Genomic DNA, 15,867 nt, shown 5'->3' with positions numbered 1-15,867 from the left:
TAAGAAAGTTCCCCTAGCTATAAATACGTACAAGGGCTAATGTAAGAGTTGAATATGCTCATCATCCCTAAGAAAGTTCCCCTAGCTATAAATATGTACACGAGCTAATGTAAGAGTTGAACATGCTCATTGCCCAGATTGTCTATGTCCTATATTGTCCCTGGTGCCACTATGCAGACCTGATGGTACCTACTGCCTAACTCTTTGATGACCCCCCCATGGGTTTCATCAGGGAGGCCTACTGGGAACAGCCAGCAGAGCCAGGAGCACCCAGCCCTCTCCGAGGTCACCGCACACCCCAAAGTCCCAGGCAGTGCTGAGGTCAGTGGTGGTCACCCCATGTGGCATCCCTCTGTGGGTCAGACAAGGCATTGCCATGGCAGGCACCTGCAGAAGCACTTCACCCACCTCCACCCTGCCCTCGCTCCAGCACTGCCAACCCAGTATCACTCCCAGCCAGGGAACAAAACTCTGCCCAGCATCTGCTCAGGGATGAGTCTGGGAGGCTGGTCAGTGCCAGCACCTGCTAGCCTGCAGCTGGTCTGCAAATGCTGGCCCGCCTCCTTTGGCAGCTACTGTGTAAGGTCCCTGCAGCAGCCTGTTTGATCTTGTTTCCTTCTTCCCCCTACCCCAAACCACCAGCACCCAGCCCAGCCTGTTTCACGTTACTGAACAGGCAACGGTGCAGACCCAGGCAACACACAGCCTCATGGGGCAAGCAAGAATGGACAGAAGTGGCCTTTTTTTGCATGCAAAATATCCCCTCTGTGCCACCAGCTTCTGCTCAGGACGCCTGTCCCCCTCCACAGGCCTTTGCGCTCTGCTCTGCGGTGCTGCAGGCCACCATGGTAAAGAGCAGAGTTGAGTGTTTACTCAGCAGAGCTGGCCAGCCCTCCGTGAGCGTGCAGCAGAAGCATGCTCAGGGCAATCTGGGCTGCCCTGGATTGCCTCCACCCTCAGGGAGGACAGGATGCCACTTCATGAACATCTTTCTTACTATCCTCTTTCTCCTCCTGCCACCACATACCCACTTCTTGCCCTTGCCACCTCCCTCTTTCTGTAAGGTCGCTAGATAGTGCCAGATCTGACTTCTGATTTAGTCCTTTCAAATTACATTTCTCTAAGTAGATTAAATCATTCCTACTAACTTGTCACTGTTTTGAGGGACAGCAAATTTACTAGCATGGACTCGGGTCATATCCATTCCAGCTGGCCTCGGTAGTAGAGAACATGCCATGGTATGTTTACTTTTCTAGTATAGATGTGGCCATGAGGACCAGGAAATATCACGCAGAATTAAATAAATACATAGAAGAGAATATTTTCCAATATCTACAAGGAAATTTTGGAGGGGATGACTGATGCCAAATATTCTTTTACACTTGATGTGTCAGCAGGGTTCTGGCAGGTGCCCTTAGTAAAAAACAAGCACATATTTGTGCACATTCAACACCCTCTTTGGGAGATGCTGTTTCCTCAAACTGCCATATGGGTTGTATTCAGTATCCAAGGTGTTTTACAGGAAAATAAAACAATTTTTTATCATATACAGAGTGCTTAAGCCTAAACAGATGAGGAAAAATAGTAAAATAGCATGACAAAAGGCTCCAAGCAGCTTTGGAAATAACTAGATCTGCTACAAAGAAGTTAAACAAACAGTAACACTAATCTAAAAGCTATATAATGAAAATAACACACCTGGAGGAGAAGTTTCGACAGTACAGCATACAGACAGATTTCAGTATATGTGTGTGGACTGTCACTAACATGCCTGCCCCGACTAACAGAGGATAGACAAGTTTCTCATAATGGTGAACTCTGGAAAGAAATGTATGGCTTAAAAACCTTATCAAGCAGCCTGGAAAACTGATATTGTTAAAGGGGACTCAGTTCTGAGACAGCCTCGCACCAAACGCCCAGCAGACTTACCAGTGCCTCTAAATGTGGTACTAGCACAGTGCCCTCACGACAGGTGGGTCCAAACTGGAAAGCAGTCAGCTCTGCCTAGTGACCACCACCAAAAACTGCCATCAGATGTCCGAGGGCCATCGTCCCTCCTCCAAAGCTCTGCTGTGTCAGATAGTTGCTTGAGGAAGTGCAGCACTAATATTTAAAGCCAAGCAAGAACAATATACTGCTGTTACAAATCATGCCCTGCCAAGCCCTTCACCAAGAACATAAAAAGCTTGGGTTCCTTCACCTTCCAAGCACAGTTTTGCAGTTGAACACAAACCCAACGAGCCTGGGAATAGTCTGGAGCATGTGACAAAAATGTGAAGATCCTCAGTCTGAAACAGCTTATGTATAATCCAACTGGATGAGTCAATGCCTTGTCTGGTTTCAGAGGGACCATGATGGTCAGAACTGCTGGGTGGGAGAAATACAGCAGAAGGCAGCCCTGGTTACTGGTTCACAGGGCTGAAAGGGCACGTCCTGGGCCCTGCTGTTGGTATCAGCATGATCTTGCTTCTCTGGCAGATAGCACTGATCACAGACAACAATCCTATCCTCGGATACCTGAAATTCAGGAGCAGGTGAGATCTTCTGAGAAAGAAGAACTGCAATTGAGGTACAGGGAACAGAGTCAGCAGTCTCACCTGAGAAAGTCTTTTAGGTGTAATAGCAAAATTGAATTCAGACAGCTGTGTCCCGTGACACAGCACAGTGCTCTCCATCCGAAAGCACAGTCACCAAGGTTAGCTACATTGTGCCACTGGGTAGGCTGCCTGACATTTTGTGTTATCTACATTTTTCTCATTGTTATTTTTACAGTAGCTGGAGAAAGCGAATGTCTACCTTTATCTACCTTTATTAATCTCTTGCAGAAGTCAACTGGAACCAATTTTCATCTTGGGCAGGAGCTCATGTCACACAGTGCTATCAGTTAGCACCAAGGTTCTTCATGAAGGGAGTGACCCGCTGGACTTCTCAGCCTGGAATGATTTCCAACCAAGACACTATATGTCTGGCAATGGACATCTGCACCCAGACATGCCTCAGACACCAACTAGCCCATGACTCCTCTCTGTATGTCACACAGGACAAGAGTCACTTGTCAAGCACAGTGGCATAACAAGTATAGAGGTTCTTACAGCAGAAAAAAGGTGAGGTTCATTTTGATAGAGAAAAGGCCAAAGCAAAAGGAGTTGACTGGTTAAAATGTGAGATAATCACAATGACCCACTGTTTAAATCAAGACTGACAATGCAGAGGGAGAAGAAATTAATCAAATAGTGACCCAACTATTCCATTTTAAAGTCAGACATTTCCTTTTATAAATAACTGGTATAAAACAATAGATGGTGGAGTGAAGGGACTGAAGAATATATTGTTTTCATCAAACAATGTTGTATTTGGGGATTAGAGGAACCAGTAATTGTGATATTTTAGCAAAGCCTGGTTTTGGCAGCTTTTTCAGCATCCACATGCTGAATGAAATGTCACTTCCAAATACCAAATTAACAGTAAATCTAGTCCTCTCTTTTCTCCTGAGCTTCATTCCATTGACTTTCAAATCACTGAGTGATTTAGAATAGCAGGGTGTTTCAGAAATGAAATATACTTGGTGGCATTTCAAGTCTAACATTTTGCTCAGTTATGCATTGTACAATTCAGCAGATTGTTTAAGAGAAAGCAGGTACAGGGGTCAACAAACCTGACTCAGCTATGAAGTTACTGGAAAAATCCAAGTTGGTAGATTTAAAAAAACTCTAAAATAAACCACATGATTGGGTTTCAAACTTTAAATTAATTTAACAAAGTGATCTGATAAAAAAACAGTATCAGAAGGAAAGGTAGCAGAGGAATCAAAATCCCTTGGTAGTAACTTCAGTACTTGTCTGATTGTGGGGATAAATCAGAGTGTCAATACTGTCAGTGAAATTCCTCCAATTTCCTATGGAAAGCATACTGCTTTAAAGAGACTCTAATCTAGAGATCCCTTGATCATTAAAACTCTCCATAATCAAAATAGGGTCAAAAGGCAAACAAATGAAATAAAATCCAGTGATTACAAAAATAAACAGCTGAGCAGTAGATGGTAATTTCATGAAGCATATGCAGTAGTTCATATCACAACAGTGGGAGGACTGGGAAAAAATACTGTATTTGAAAATAAAAGATATTTGTCTGAAAATGATCTCTTAATTTTTTGGCTACTCTTTCATCCACCACAATTGTGTGGTCTATTTTTCAGTGAAAGAAGAAGCCAACTGAACTTCCTTTGGCCAGAGTTATATTGTCTCGGGAGTGGAGTCAGGTTTCTCTTAAATAACTGAAGGCAAGATTGTTGTCTTATATTATGTGTGTTGTTACCAAAACTATTGTGGATGAAGACCATACCCAAACCATTGCAGACTATACCAAGTCCAGAGAAATATGTCGTTTCCTTCAGAAGAAGAAAAAAATGTTTTCCATTGTACAACTGAGAAAACATCTGTTGCTAATCCATAGAGTTTTAGAAGACTGACTAGTAGCTGTGTCCCTCTGGAGATGGATTGACTTAACAAGCAATAGATCAGTTTTAAGAAAAAAAAATCTTCACCGGTGCCTCAGTGCCCTGTCTGCACCCTGAACATAGGAAACCCAGGAGAGAGGGTGTACCAGACTCCAGAAGAAGATGACTCAAGATGAGCTGGAGGCATCCCTAATTGTCCAAGAACACAACCTTGAGTTTACCTGCAAGGCTTTGGGTTGCTTTCTTATTTTCTCATGCTATTTTAAACATTCCAAATGCAAAATGCACATACAAGCTGTTGGTAAGAAAATGAAATTCAAGGATGTCTGAGGAGTATCCATAGACCATGAGCACAGGGGAACACATGAAGTGTGTAGCCCTCAGATCTCAACCCTGTGATGACTGCCAGCTCTCTCCTCATTGCCTAAGAAGCTGTTGTCTTTGGCATTTGAGCACCACTTCAGAGATCCTGTGTGTTTTCAGCTCTGTGTCTGCCTCCAGGAGAGCACAGGATGAATTCTACAAGGGGAAGCAGGGGCAGGAGCAGTGTGTGTTGAGGCAGCCAGACCTCTGCACTCCTGGACCAGGAGTCTATTCACACAGTATTTTGTAGAGAGAAACAAAATGGTAGGTGATGCTTTTTGCTGTTATCTAATGGGTAGCTGGGAATGTATCTCTCCACGACATTTGATTTGAATCTTACACCAGATCATTACTAGGTTTTGCTATCTCCCCCATCCTGTTTTCCTTATCTCCACATCTACGTCTCTCTCTTTCACTGTCTTCCACAACAGCATTGCACTCTCCAGTATCAAAATACTTTAATTCCTGGAACTGTATTACTATCTGCATTTCTCTCATTTCTCTGGGGTTTTTTTCCCCTTTTCTCTTCCACCATTTTATTCCAGCAGTCCCATAGTGCAGCATGGGATGAGGCATCTCCCCTTCACATTACATCACAGCCTTGATACCACATTTGGCGTATATTCTCAGTCTCTCTGCCATATATGATACACAACAACAATCTTTATTTCAGGTTTTCAAGAGGAGGCATCAGTAAGCTCTGATGTTCCTTATACAAAGGTTAAATTGTCTTTCCTTCCCCCCTCCCATAAGACAGCACCACCCATGTTAACTTTTATAAGTAAATGCCTGGTTAAGAAGATAAGACAACAGTGCCTCAGCTCTTCATTGCCCTCCAGTGCAGTATTTCATACCCAGCTACCTGTAAAGAATGGTAGGGTGTCAGATTAAGTAAAGCTGTGTATGCTGGGATCTCAAGAACTGTGGTAGGTAAACTGAAGGCAAATCAGTTAGTCCTGAATGCTTGCTTTCACTCAGGACTTAAATGAAATAAGGTATCCTGTAGGTCTTTGAACAAGGAAGCTCAGAAACTACAGTAAATTAAATGAAACATCATAACTGCCATTTTAAGTTGTTCTCTATGAAGGTCAGTGCTCAAATCAAAAACATCCTAGAAGAGACGTGATAGGAGGTCACCATCCGTCTAAAGAGGTGGGGTGCCTTTTTTTCTCCTACAGAAAGCTGGTGCTCAAGAGATGTGGATTTTGGTCTTGAAAATGGAAAGGCTTTATTTTTTCCGCTTGAGTAATTTTTTTATCTGTGAAAAGTGAATGATAGCAGTTCTACATCTTGGGCACCCTGTAGAGTTTAGGCTGTGATGGAGAGATGGAGATTCAAGACCTTGGAAAGTCACTCTAAGGTGTAAAATACTTGTTTCAGTTTCAGGTTCACCCTGTCTCAGCACGTATGTTATGGGGGTGTTTGGAACTGGTGAGTGTTTCTGAGCAGGTGCAGATTTGAGATAGAAGGAGCTGACAAAAGGATGACAGGGCAATAAACAGTGAGGCTTGAGAGAAAGGTAAAGAGAGAATTTAATTAATGGCTTACATGACTTCAAGAGGAGTGGGAGAGCAGAAGCTAGGATAGAAAGGGAGTCTTGCTTCATTGTTGACTCTGAAGTCTCCCAAATTTTAATTCTAAAAGGAAAGTGTAAGAATTTACCTCTTTACATGCTACTTCCTCTTGGACCTCCATTAATTCTGTAATAATTTTCTGTGGTACCTCAGTCAACAGCACACCACTCTTTAACCTTGTAAATGCAGAAGAAGGGAAGCACAGTTGTTTTTTGGGCCACTATGTGTACTTGCTCTGAGTCTGTTGGTAGTGTCTACTCCTCTAGTAATTTTAGAAGTGTTGGCAAATACTATCTAAGACACTCCCCATTGTATTCTTATGAGATTTGCTGTCCTGTTGTCCAGAAAAAGAGCGAGGTCTTGACATTGTTGAGTGGAGCATCATATTGGCAGCACCAGTACAGAAAGACATCCCTGTTGTTTTATACACATGACTCCTAGCTAATGAAGGTAATTTCAACACATGCTTCCTCAAGCATTGCACCGTATGTTGAAGACAGTAGGCTGAAAAATGTGAATGGCAATATCTCACTTTCTTTAAGCTTGAATTTGGAAAGGTTTTTTTGCAAAATATATGAACATATTTTAAAATCAAAGTATCTGATTTCTCTTCTAATACCTGTGGCTTAAGGAAATTAATTTTGGATAGAATTCACTGTTTGCAAGGACAAGAAGGAGGTTTGTACACTATTTCAACTCCAGCTCTAGTCAGCCCTTCACACCTCCAGACTACTACCAAACAGAGCTGGAAAAACCCTTGTATGAAACTTGAATTACCCAAAACTTCTCATGCCAAGGCAGATGATTACTTACTTACACTTTCTTCAGAAAAACGGTACCATGTAGAAAGCTTAGTTTACTCCGTGGCCACAATAAAAATAAGAAAACTTGATGGGATAGTGATGTGCTGGAGTTTAGCTGAAATGCCAAGGGGCAGGATTATTACAGTTCCAAAACAGAAATAAAACATTGCTAGAAATTTCTTTCAGATTCCATCACAATAAAATAAAAATCTGGTTTTCAGTAAAAATCGCCCACTTCTATTGCTTTTTGTTTGTTATTTTTATTTATGTTTATTTATTATTGTTACTTCTTCTGATATTAATTTATTATTTTTAAGAATTAATACTAAGTATTATTAATAATAGATTTATTATTATTATCACTATTATTAAAAAAGGTTTAAGTGATATCAGTACTTTCCCTGTAATTTCATTATCTGGGAAAGGAAAACTCAGATAAATGCAAACACTTAAGTATGGCTTTATTTAAGCACGCAGATAGTTTCAGACAAGTCTGTTACGTAGGGTATTGCTAAGTCCTGCCTTATCTTTTATATCAAGTGTTGTTTAATGGTAACTTTAGGCTGACCATTTACTCAGAACAAGGAAAACGCTATTCCACGATCTTCTACAGAACACTATCTTCTACAAAAAGTTCTCTTTAGGTTTCATAGGAGCCTAGAGAAATTCAGTACAGAAGTTCTTAAAAATTCTTTTGCCTGAAATATTGTAAAAAAAACAATTATAGTGAATGCTTCAGAGGAGATGAACCTGCTCATTCCATCTGCTTTTGCACATTAACCCGGGAATGCACTTTGACCAATAGTCATCAGCATGCTACCTTACATGACTATTTCTTTCATTTGGCAATGGAAGTTTCACATAAAATTTTTGCTTGTGCCAGTGTGGTCCTGCTTTTTCATGGTTAAAACAGAGGGGTTTGTTCACCCTTACAGGAATGTAAAAACTGCATCCAAGAGGTGAACTTTTGCTGCTAGCAATATCAGTGGGAGTTTTGCTATCGACTTCCACAGAAACAGGATTCAGACTTAATGACTTTCCTGGGAAGTGCTGTGGTCTGGTGGATTACATATGAGCCTACTATATCGCCTGCTGTATAATCCAAGGCAACTTGTTTTTAAGTAGGGATGGTTATTCTGATTCTGTCTAAATTATCTTTAAAAGGATTTTTATGTCATGAAACACTTCAGTTCTCCATCAGTGAAACTAAAAAAAAAAAATAGCCATTTTAAACTGCTTCAGCACTTCCAGTGCATTCTGGTCTATTGAACTGACCAAACTGAATTTTTTTTTAAGTCAGCCCAGCTTTATTCTGCTTTCCCAGAAGCAGCACTTGCCATTATGAAAGTTTTTAACTCAGGTGGCCCATGCTCTCTTCCCTCCAAACTACAGGTCTCCCTTGGCCAGATGACATTCCCCGCAATGGGAAAGTTCCCCCTACAAGCAGGTCTTGTGGTGACCCATGGGAGCCAATGGACCCCAGAGCCAAGCACAATGGACCACGAGGAAACTTGGTCAGGTACCCATAAGCACAGTGGTGAACATCGGCCTGCAACACCCACGCTACAGCGGTCTCCACATCATCCAGAGATGTCCATGAATGTTAACTGAGATGGTTTGAGCACTTTAACAAAGCAGAATGTTTTCATTTGGGAACAGGAAAAGTGAAATGTGCTGACTGAAAACATCAAAAATGAAGCATTTTCTTGTTTCAAGCAATACATCTGTATATGCCATGAACTTTCAATGTCATGAAGGACTGTCCACGTGAATGGAGGATGCAGTTTCCAGCCCCACACCTTTGGTCCTGTCTTGGATGGTGTTTATAGGATGAATTGCCCTTCTGCCCAATATTGTGGTCCCTCAGAGGGCACCTCATCTCTCCCTGAGAGGAAGGCTCCAATTTTCCGGGCCTTAGACTAGATCCTGGATTGCAGTAACCTGTGCACTTGTCAGCCTCATCCTGCAAGTTCCTTTTAGGCTCAATAGTTACTTCTCTGGAAGCTTTTATGGGGTGGCCACAACACAGCTTAATCCTTTAGAAAAAAAAAAGATTAAAAGGGTTTGAAAACAGCAGGTTTAATACACCTATTTTACCTAGAAGTTTGTCACCCTTCATCAGAGAATTTCAGTGGTATTTCTTCATTAGTTTTCTCTGCAAGTCTGTTTCTTTTAATCCCATTCCTTGCCTCCTTCAGAAGTTGTTTAACTCAGCGTCCTGTAGTTTTGGTTCTCCTCTGCATCCTGCTTTGGACACATTGTCCCCAGGTCGGCAAAGTTTGGTCAGCTGCAGGGAGGTACGACATCAAAGCAGATGGCATTTGCAGCATGTTCTAAATGCAATTATATTCCTCCTTACCCATGGACAGTCAGCACCTCCTAGGACCAAACACATTTTCATACTGTAAATCCCTCATGGCATTTAAAGACACTTATAAACATATGGAATTCATAAATTACTCGAGAGCAGCCCAACATCCTTCAAGTTTTTTCCTGAAGCTAAATATTCTACAGAAATGCAAGTTATTATTATTATCATGTCATGTGGCCAATAGCAGCTGGGAGTCGTGAAGAGATCACTGCCACTTTCTCTTTGCATTGTACTAGCCTAAAGTGTGTTTAAAGTTTGCTGGACATCTACAATTTAAAATAACCCATTGTGTAACAACATTTTTCTGTGAGCAAAGAGATGGAATTCAAAACATATTGAGCAGAAGTACAAAAGCCCAGTGCTAACAATCTTAAAATTACTGAGCTAATTAAGTTAGGACAAGCAAATCACATTCTCTAGATTTCCATTAGATTTAAAATAAGGAGATTTCGAAGAAAATGGATTCAGCTGTTACTGACTTATATATGCATACAATTTTCCACTGGAATGTCTGGGGCAAATTGTACTGATACAAGCACAGGAACAGCTGGATGTATTTTGATGAAGCAATAAAAAAAAGAAGGCAGTTTCAGAGGGCAGTTTGATATAAAAAGGAATTTGTCTGAGATAGTTATGGTGCATTAGATTAATGCCTGACTGAAAGACAGTTGAAGCCAAAGACTCCCTCCCAGCTTTGATGGGCCTTGGATGAAACCATACAGGAGGTCATAATACAAACTGCACTCCATCCTTAGCTGTTGCAGGTGTTTCTGTTCCAGCTACAAATTGCTGACAAATAACAAATACTGAGGCACCTTAAGTATTTCTACCAGATGATGCTGGTCTGGTCATCGAACAAAGGCTCCATGCTTCTGATTAATGAGTATTCGGTGAGTTTTCAATACATTGTGATTACCCTGACCTGCAGCTTTCTGCAGCCACTGAATGTATGTTCTACTGGTGTACTTGGACCATTGGGCCAAAGGTCTCTCTCATGGTGAAATCTGTAATGTTAGAGGGGGTTTTTATCTGGGCTTTCTGCATAAGCCTGTACACTAACCCACTCTTTGTTGCACAGGTTAAGGGCCTGGAGAACAGTATGCTGAAAACATGTGAGAGGAGAGGTGAAGTAGGGCCAGCGGAGGCCGGTGGAGCAGAGTACACGTTTCTACAAGATGCAGAGCTCTTCCAGCTCTCTCCGTTCCAGAAGGTGGAGTGGTCCCAAGGTAGCATAACATTGGCTTTTCTCCTTTCCCTCTCTCAGCAGCCACTTCCTCCACAGAGCTTGTCCAGCCAGAGTAGAGAATAAGAACATTGTTTTGATTGAGGATAATCTTATCTTCTTTCTGGAATGTTGTTTCAGCTAGAGACTGACTTACAAATGGGAGTAGTTGAGGGAGTCCAGGGATTCCTATTTAGGTGAAAGATGAGATGTTGATCTATGCCAGCCAACTAGAAACACTGTGGAACAGAAGCTTTTTTTTTTTTTTTTTTTACTTCTTATCAACAAGCTCCTTTGAATAACAATTATAATAACTCACCCAACACTGTCTGGCAGCATGGAATTTCAACCCACCTTTACTTTGCAAGGCACTGATTAAATGCAATTAGACACAGCCTGCAAACAACCTTGGATTTTCATCATTAGCATCACTAGCAGTGCTGGCCACTCCAAAGTGGGCAAAGAGATCATGGCCCCAATGCCAGAAAAGTCAGCAGAGCTGGTCTGCTTCATGCAACACATGGTAGCACTCAGTTTCTGTCCGGGCATCATGTTTCCAGCAGCTCTCTCATTCCCTAAAAGGCTGATGCATATCCCAGATGACAGTATCTAAGCTGCGTGGATGAAGAACTTACTTGATCTATACGTGGTTCTGAACATACCATCAAGACCAATTATTATCAATACCATAATATTGCTGCCATTGTATCATGGTGGCCCTTTCCTCTTTATTCTGTGGGATTGCTCTCAAAAGGTACTAGCATAAGATAGATCAGCCAATTTGTAGACACTGTGGCTCCCTAGGACACCCCCAAAGTGTTCCAGTCACATCTAGACCAAAACTAAATTATTTTCTGTGGTCTCAGCATTATTCCTGAGTGATTGCTGCCACCGCAAAAGGTCCCTTTGTACATTCAGCCTGCCCCACTCATCTGCATCATGTAGAGCACCATCCCAGTGCCTGCCACAAGGAGCTTGACTGGACTCATGCCATCAGCATCTCTCAGGGTAAAGCAGGTAGGTATTAGTCAGGGGTGCTACTGATGCAGAGTCTGAATAGGGATTTCTGGCTTTCAACCTTTCTTATCAGTTCAAGTTTAGCCCAAAAGCTCACCAACCCTCTGGAGTCCTTGCAAAGCCCAATGTGTAGGGAAGAAAAGGTCCCTTCCTTGGCTTGTGTGTATACTTTGAGTGAATTTGGGAAGAAAAAGTATTCCCTGGGGCAACAAGTTCACAAGGCTTTTCATAAGATACCATATGCTTCATTCTTGACTGTTGTCCAATACAAAATTCCTTATGTCCCTCCACTCCCATATGCCATGGGCTTGAAGGGGAGAGGACAGATCCTGTGGGTCAATAACTGGTTGTACAGCTGGTGTTGACAAGAGGGATTTTTTTACAACCATGGGACAATCAAGGAACCCTAGAATCGCACATGGGATCCACCTGACAAAGCTTAATCAAAAAACAGGGCTGAAGGGAAGCCACCTCAAGCATATGCACATAAATAAGAAAGTGCCTTCAGGACAGCATATGGGGAAAGCTCTCACTTCTTTTCTGGGGAATCAGCATGACTGGCTGCCCCTCTGAAGCGCACTAATGCATTGCACTAGTGCAAGCAGCATAAGGAACAAACAGGAGGAATTAGAGGTCTGCGTGCAGTTGCAGGGCTACAATCTCGTTGGGATTACAGAGCCATGGTAGAATAGCTCCCACTACTGCTGCACTGCTGTGGATGGGTACAGGCTCTCTAGGAAGGGCAGGCTGGGAAGGCAAGGAGGGGAAGTTGCCCTTTGTGTGAGAACAGCGGGATATCCTGGAGCTCTGCCTGGGGCTCGACGATGAGCCAGCTGGGAGCTTTTGTGTCACGATTACAAGGCACACCAACACAGGCTACATTGTAGCGGGCGTATGCTACAGATTTCCTGATCAGGAAGAAGTAGATAAAGCCTTCTTCAGGTAACTGGAATAAACCTTGCATTTGCATGTCTTGGTCCTCATGGGGTACTTCAACCACTCCAATATCTGCTGCAGGGACAATACATCAAGGCACAAGCAATCCGGGTTTCTGGAGTACACAGATGACAACTTCCTGACACAGGTGATCAAGGAATCCAGGAGAGATGCTCTGCTGGACATAATACTTACAAGCAAGGCAGAACTGATCAGGGATGTGAAGGTCAGGCACAGCCTTGGAGCTCCATGAAATGGTGAAGTTCAGGACCCCAAGAGGAGAGAGCAAGGCAAACAGAAGGATCAAAGCCCTGGAGTTCAGCAGACTTAGACTCTTCAGGGATCTGCTTGGAAGAATCCCAAGGAAGACCGTCTTGGAGAGAAGAGGGGTCCAGGAGAGCTGTTCATTTTAGAATCATAGAATCATAGAATTGTTTAGGTTGGAAAAGACCTTTAAGATCATCGAGTCCAACCGTCAACCCAACACCACCATGCCCACTAAACCATGTCCTGAAGTGCCTTGTCTACGTGTTTTTTGAATACCTCCAGGGATGGTGACACCACCACTTCCCTGGGCAACCTGTTCTGATGCCTGACAAACCTTTCAGTAAAGAAATTTTTCCTAATATCCAATCTAATCCTCCCCTGGCAAAACTTGAGGCCATTTCCTCTCATCCTATCACTTGTTACTTGGGAGAGGAGACTGACACCCACCTCGCTACAACCCCCTTTCAGGTAGTTGTAGAGAGCTATAAGGTCTCCCCTCAGCCTCCTTTTCTCCAGACTAAACATCCCCAGTTCCCTCAGCCGCTCCTTATAAGACTTGTGCTCCAGGCCCCTCACCAGCTTCGTTGCCCTTCTCAGCAAGGATCTTTTAAAGGATCGCCTCCTCTGAGCTCCAGAATGGTCCATCCTGAGGCTCAGGAAATTAAGCAAAGGCAGCAGGAGGCCTTCATGGATGAGCAAGGAGCTCCTGACAAAACAGAAATATAAAAGGGAAGCAAAGGTGGAAGCAAAGACAAGTGACCCAAAGGGAATATAGATGCACTGTTCATGTGTGCAGAGAAGGGGTTAGTAAAGCCCAAGTCCATCTAGTCCACCTACAACAAGAAGGACTTCTACAGGTACATCAGCAGCAAAAGGAAGACTAGGGAAAATGTGGCCCTACTTCTGAGTGAGGCAGGGGATCTGGTGACAAAGGACATGCAAAAGACTGAGGTATTTCATGTCATCTTTGCCTCAGTCTTTACTGGTAAGACCAGCCTTCAGGAATCTGAGGCCCCTGAGACCCATGGGAAAGTCTGGAGTAGAGAAGAATTACCCTTGGTAGAGAAAGATCGTGTTAGGGAACATTTAAACAATTTGGATATACACATGTTCATGACACCTAGTGGGATGCATCCATGGGTGCTGAGGGAGTTGGCTGGTGTTACGGCAAGTCCACTCTCAATTATCTCTGAAAGATCATGGGGATCCGGGGAGGTTCCTGAGGACTAGAAGAGAGTAAATGTAACTCCTTTCTTCAGGAGGGCATCATCTTCAACCTCACCTTGGAACTACAGGCCGGTCAACCTTACTTCAATCCCTTAGCAGGTGGTAGAGCCGATAGTCCTAGAAACCATTTCTAAACATACAAAAGACAAGAAGGTGGTTGAGAGCCATCAACATGGATTTACGAAGAGGAAATCATGCCTGACCAACTTGACAGCCTTTTGTGACGGCATGACTGGCTCAGTGGATGACAGAAGAGCAATGGTTGTTGTCTTGATTTCAGCAAGGCTTTCAATGCTGTCTCCCATAACATCCTCATAGACAAACTGATTAAATAGAGGTTAGAAAAACGGCCAGTGAGGTGACTGAAAACTGGCTGAACTGCAGCCCCAAGGAGTTATGATCTGTGGCATGAAGTCCAGCTGGAGGCAAGTCACTAGTGGCACACCCCAGAGGCTGATACTGGATCCAGGTACATTTAACATCTTCATTAATGACCTGGGTGGTGGGGCAGAGTGAACTCTCAGCAAATTTGCAGAATATACAAAACTGGGAGGAGTGGCTGCTAAACCAGATGGGTTGCTGTTCAAGGGGACCTTGAAAGGCAGGATAAATGGGCCAACAGGCATCTCATCAAGTTCAAGGAAGGGAAGTGCAAAGTCCTGCACCTGGGAAGCGATAAACCCCATGCACCAGGACACACCGGGGGCTAATCCTCTGGAAAGTGGGTTTGCAGAAAAGGTCTTTGGGGCTGCTGGTGGACAAGCTGAACATGAGCCAGCAATGTGCCCTTGTGACAAAGAAGGTCAACAGCCTCGTGGGCTGCATTAGGAAGCACGTTTCCCACAGGTCAAGAGAGGTGATTCTTCCCCTCTGCTCAGTACTCGTGAGACATGTCTGGGTGCCGTACCCAGGTCTGGGCTCCCCAGTACGAGAGGGACACAGATATATGGGAGCAACTCCAGCAAAGGGCCACAAAGATGATTAAGGGACTGGAGCATCTGACATACAAGGAGAGGCTGAGAGAAATGGGACTGTTCAGCCTGGAGAAGAAAAGGCTCAGGGGGATCTTATCCATGTGTATGAACACCTGATGGGGTACGTAAACAAGATTGAATCGGATTTTTCTTAGTAGTTCCCCCTGACACAACAAGAGACAACAGGCACAAAATGAAATACAGGAAATTCTGTTTAAACTTCAGAAAAATTTACCATGAGTGTAGTTGAACACTGGCTCAGGTTGCCCTGGGAGGTTATGGAGTCTCCAGTCTTGGAGATATTCAAACCTGACTGGTCACCACCCTGAGCAACCTGCTGCAGCTGACCCTGCTTGGAGCACAGGGTTGGACCAGAGGTTGGTGGCTGCCAGTCTCAGCAATTTTGTCATACTGTGATTCATCACACAGCCGAACCAAGTGGTATCATGAAAGCCTTTTCTTCCTACACAGAAGTGTGCAGTCCAGGCTACAGCCTCATCTTTCAGGATCTTGCCCCTCATGGCTGAGACACTGGTAGAAAAGGGATTCAAATACAGAGGAATCTTTCTGCTCTCTTCATGCTTGTGGGCTTCATGTCAGCACCACTGAGGGCTATGGTCTGATTTGATACTAAAGGCCACTGTTTGATTTGTAATG

At 43.4% G+C, this 15,867-nt stretch overlaps 1 protein-coding gene across 1 annotated transcript in view; it reads right to left on the bottom strand.

Annotated features, from left to right (window-relative positions):
• Nucleotides 1–457: 457 nt before the first annotated feature.
• PLEKHF2 (pleckstrin homology and FYVE domain containing 2) overlaps nucleotides 458–15,867 on the bottom strand; it is a 237,182-nt gene continuing 221,772 nt past the window's right edge. The window contains exon 3 of the transcript XR_008235402.1: nucleotides 458–469. The gene's annotated coding sequence lies outside the window, so the exon portion shown is untranslated. The remainder of the gene's footprint in view (nucleotides 470–15,867) is intronic.

Source organism: Harpia harpyja, chromosome 5 (assembly GCF_026419915.1).
Source record: "Harpia harpyja isolate bHarHar1 chromosome 5, bHarHar1 primary haplotype, whole genome shotgun sequence".
NCBI classification, from domain to species: Eukaryota; Metazoa; Chordata; class Aves; order Accipitriformes; family Accipitridae; genus Harpia; species Harpia harpyja.
Note: the sequence above shows the minus strand (reverse complement) of the source record. Positions and strands in the feature narration are given on the sequence as shown.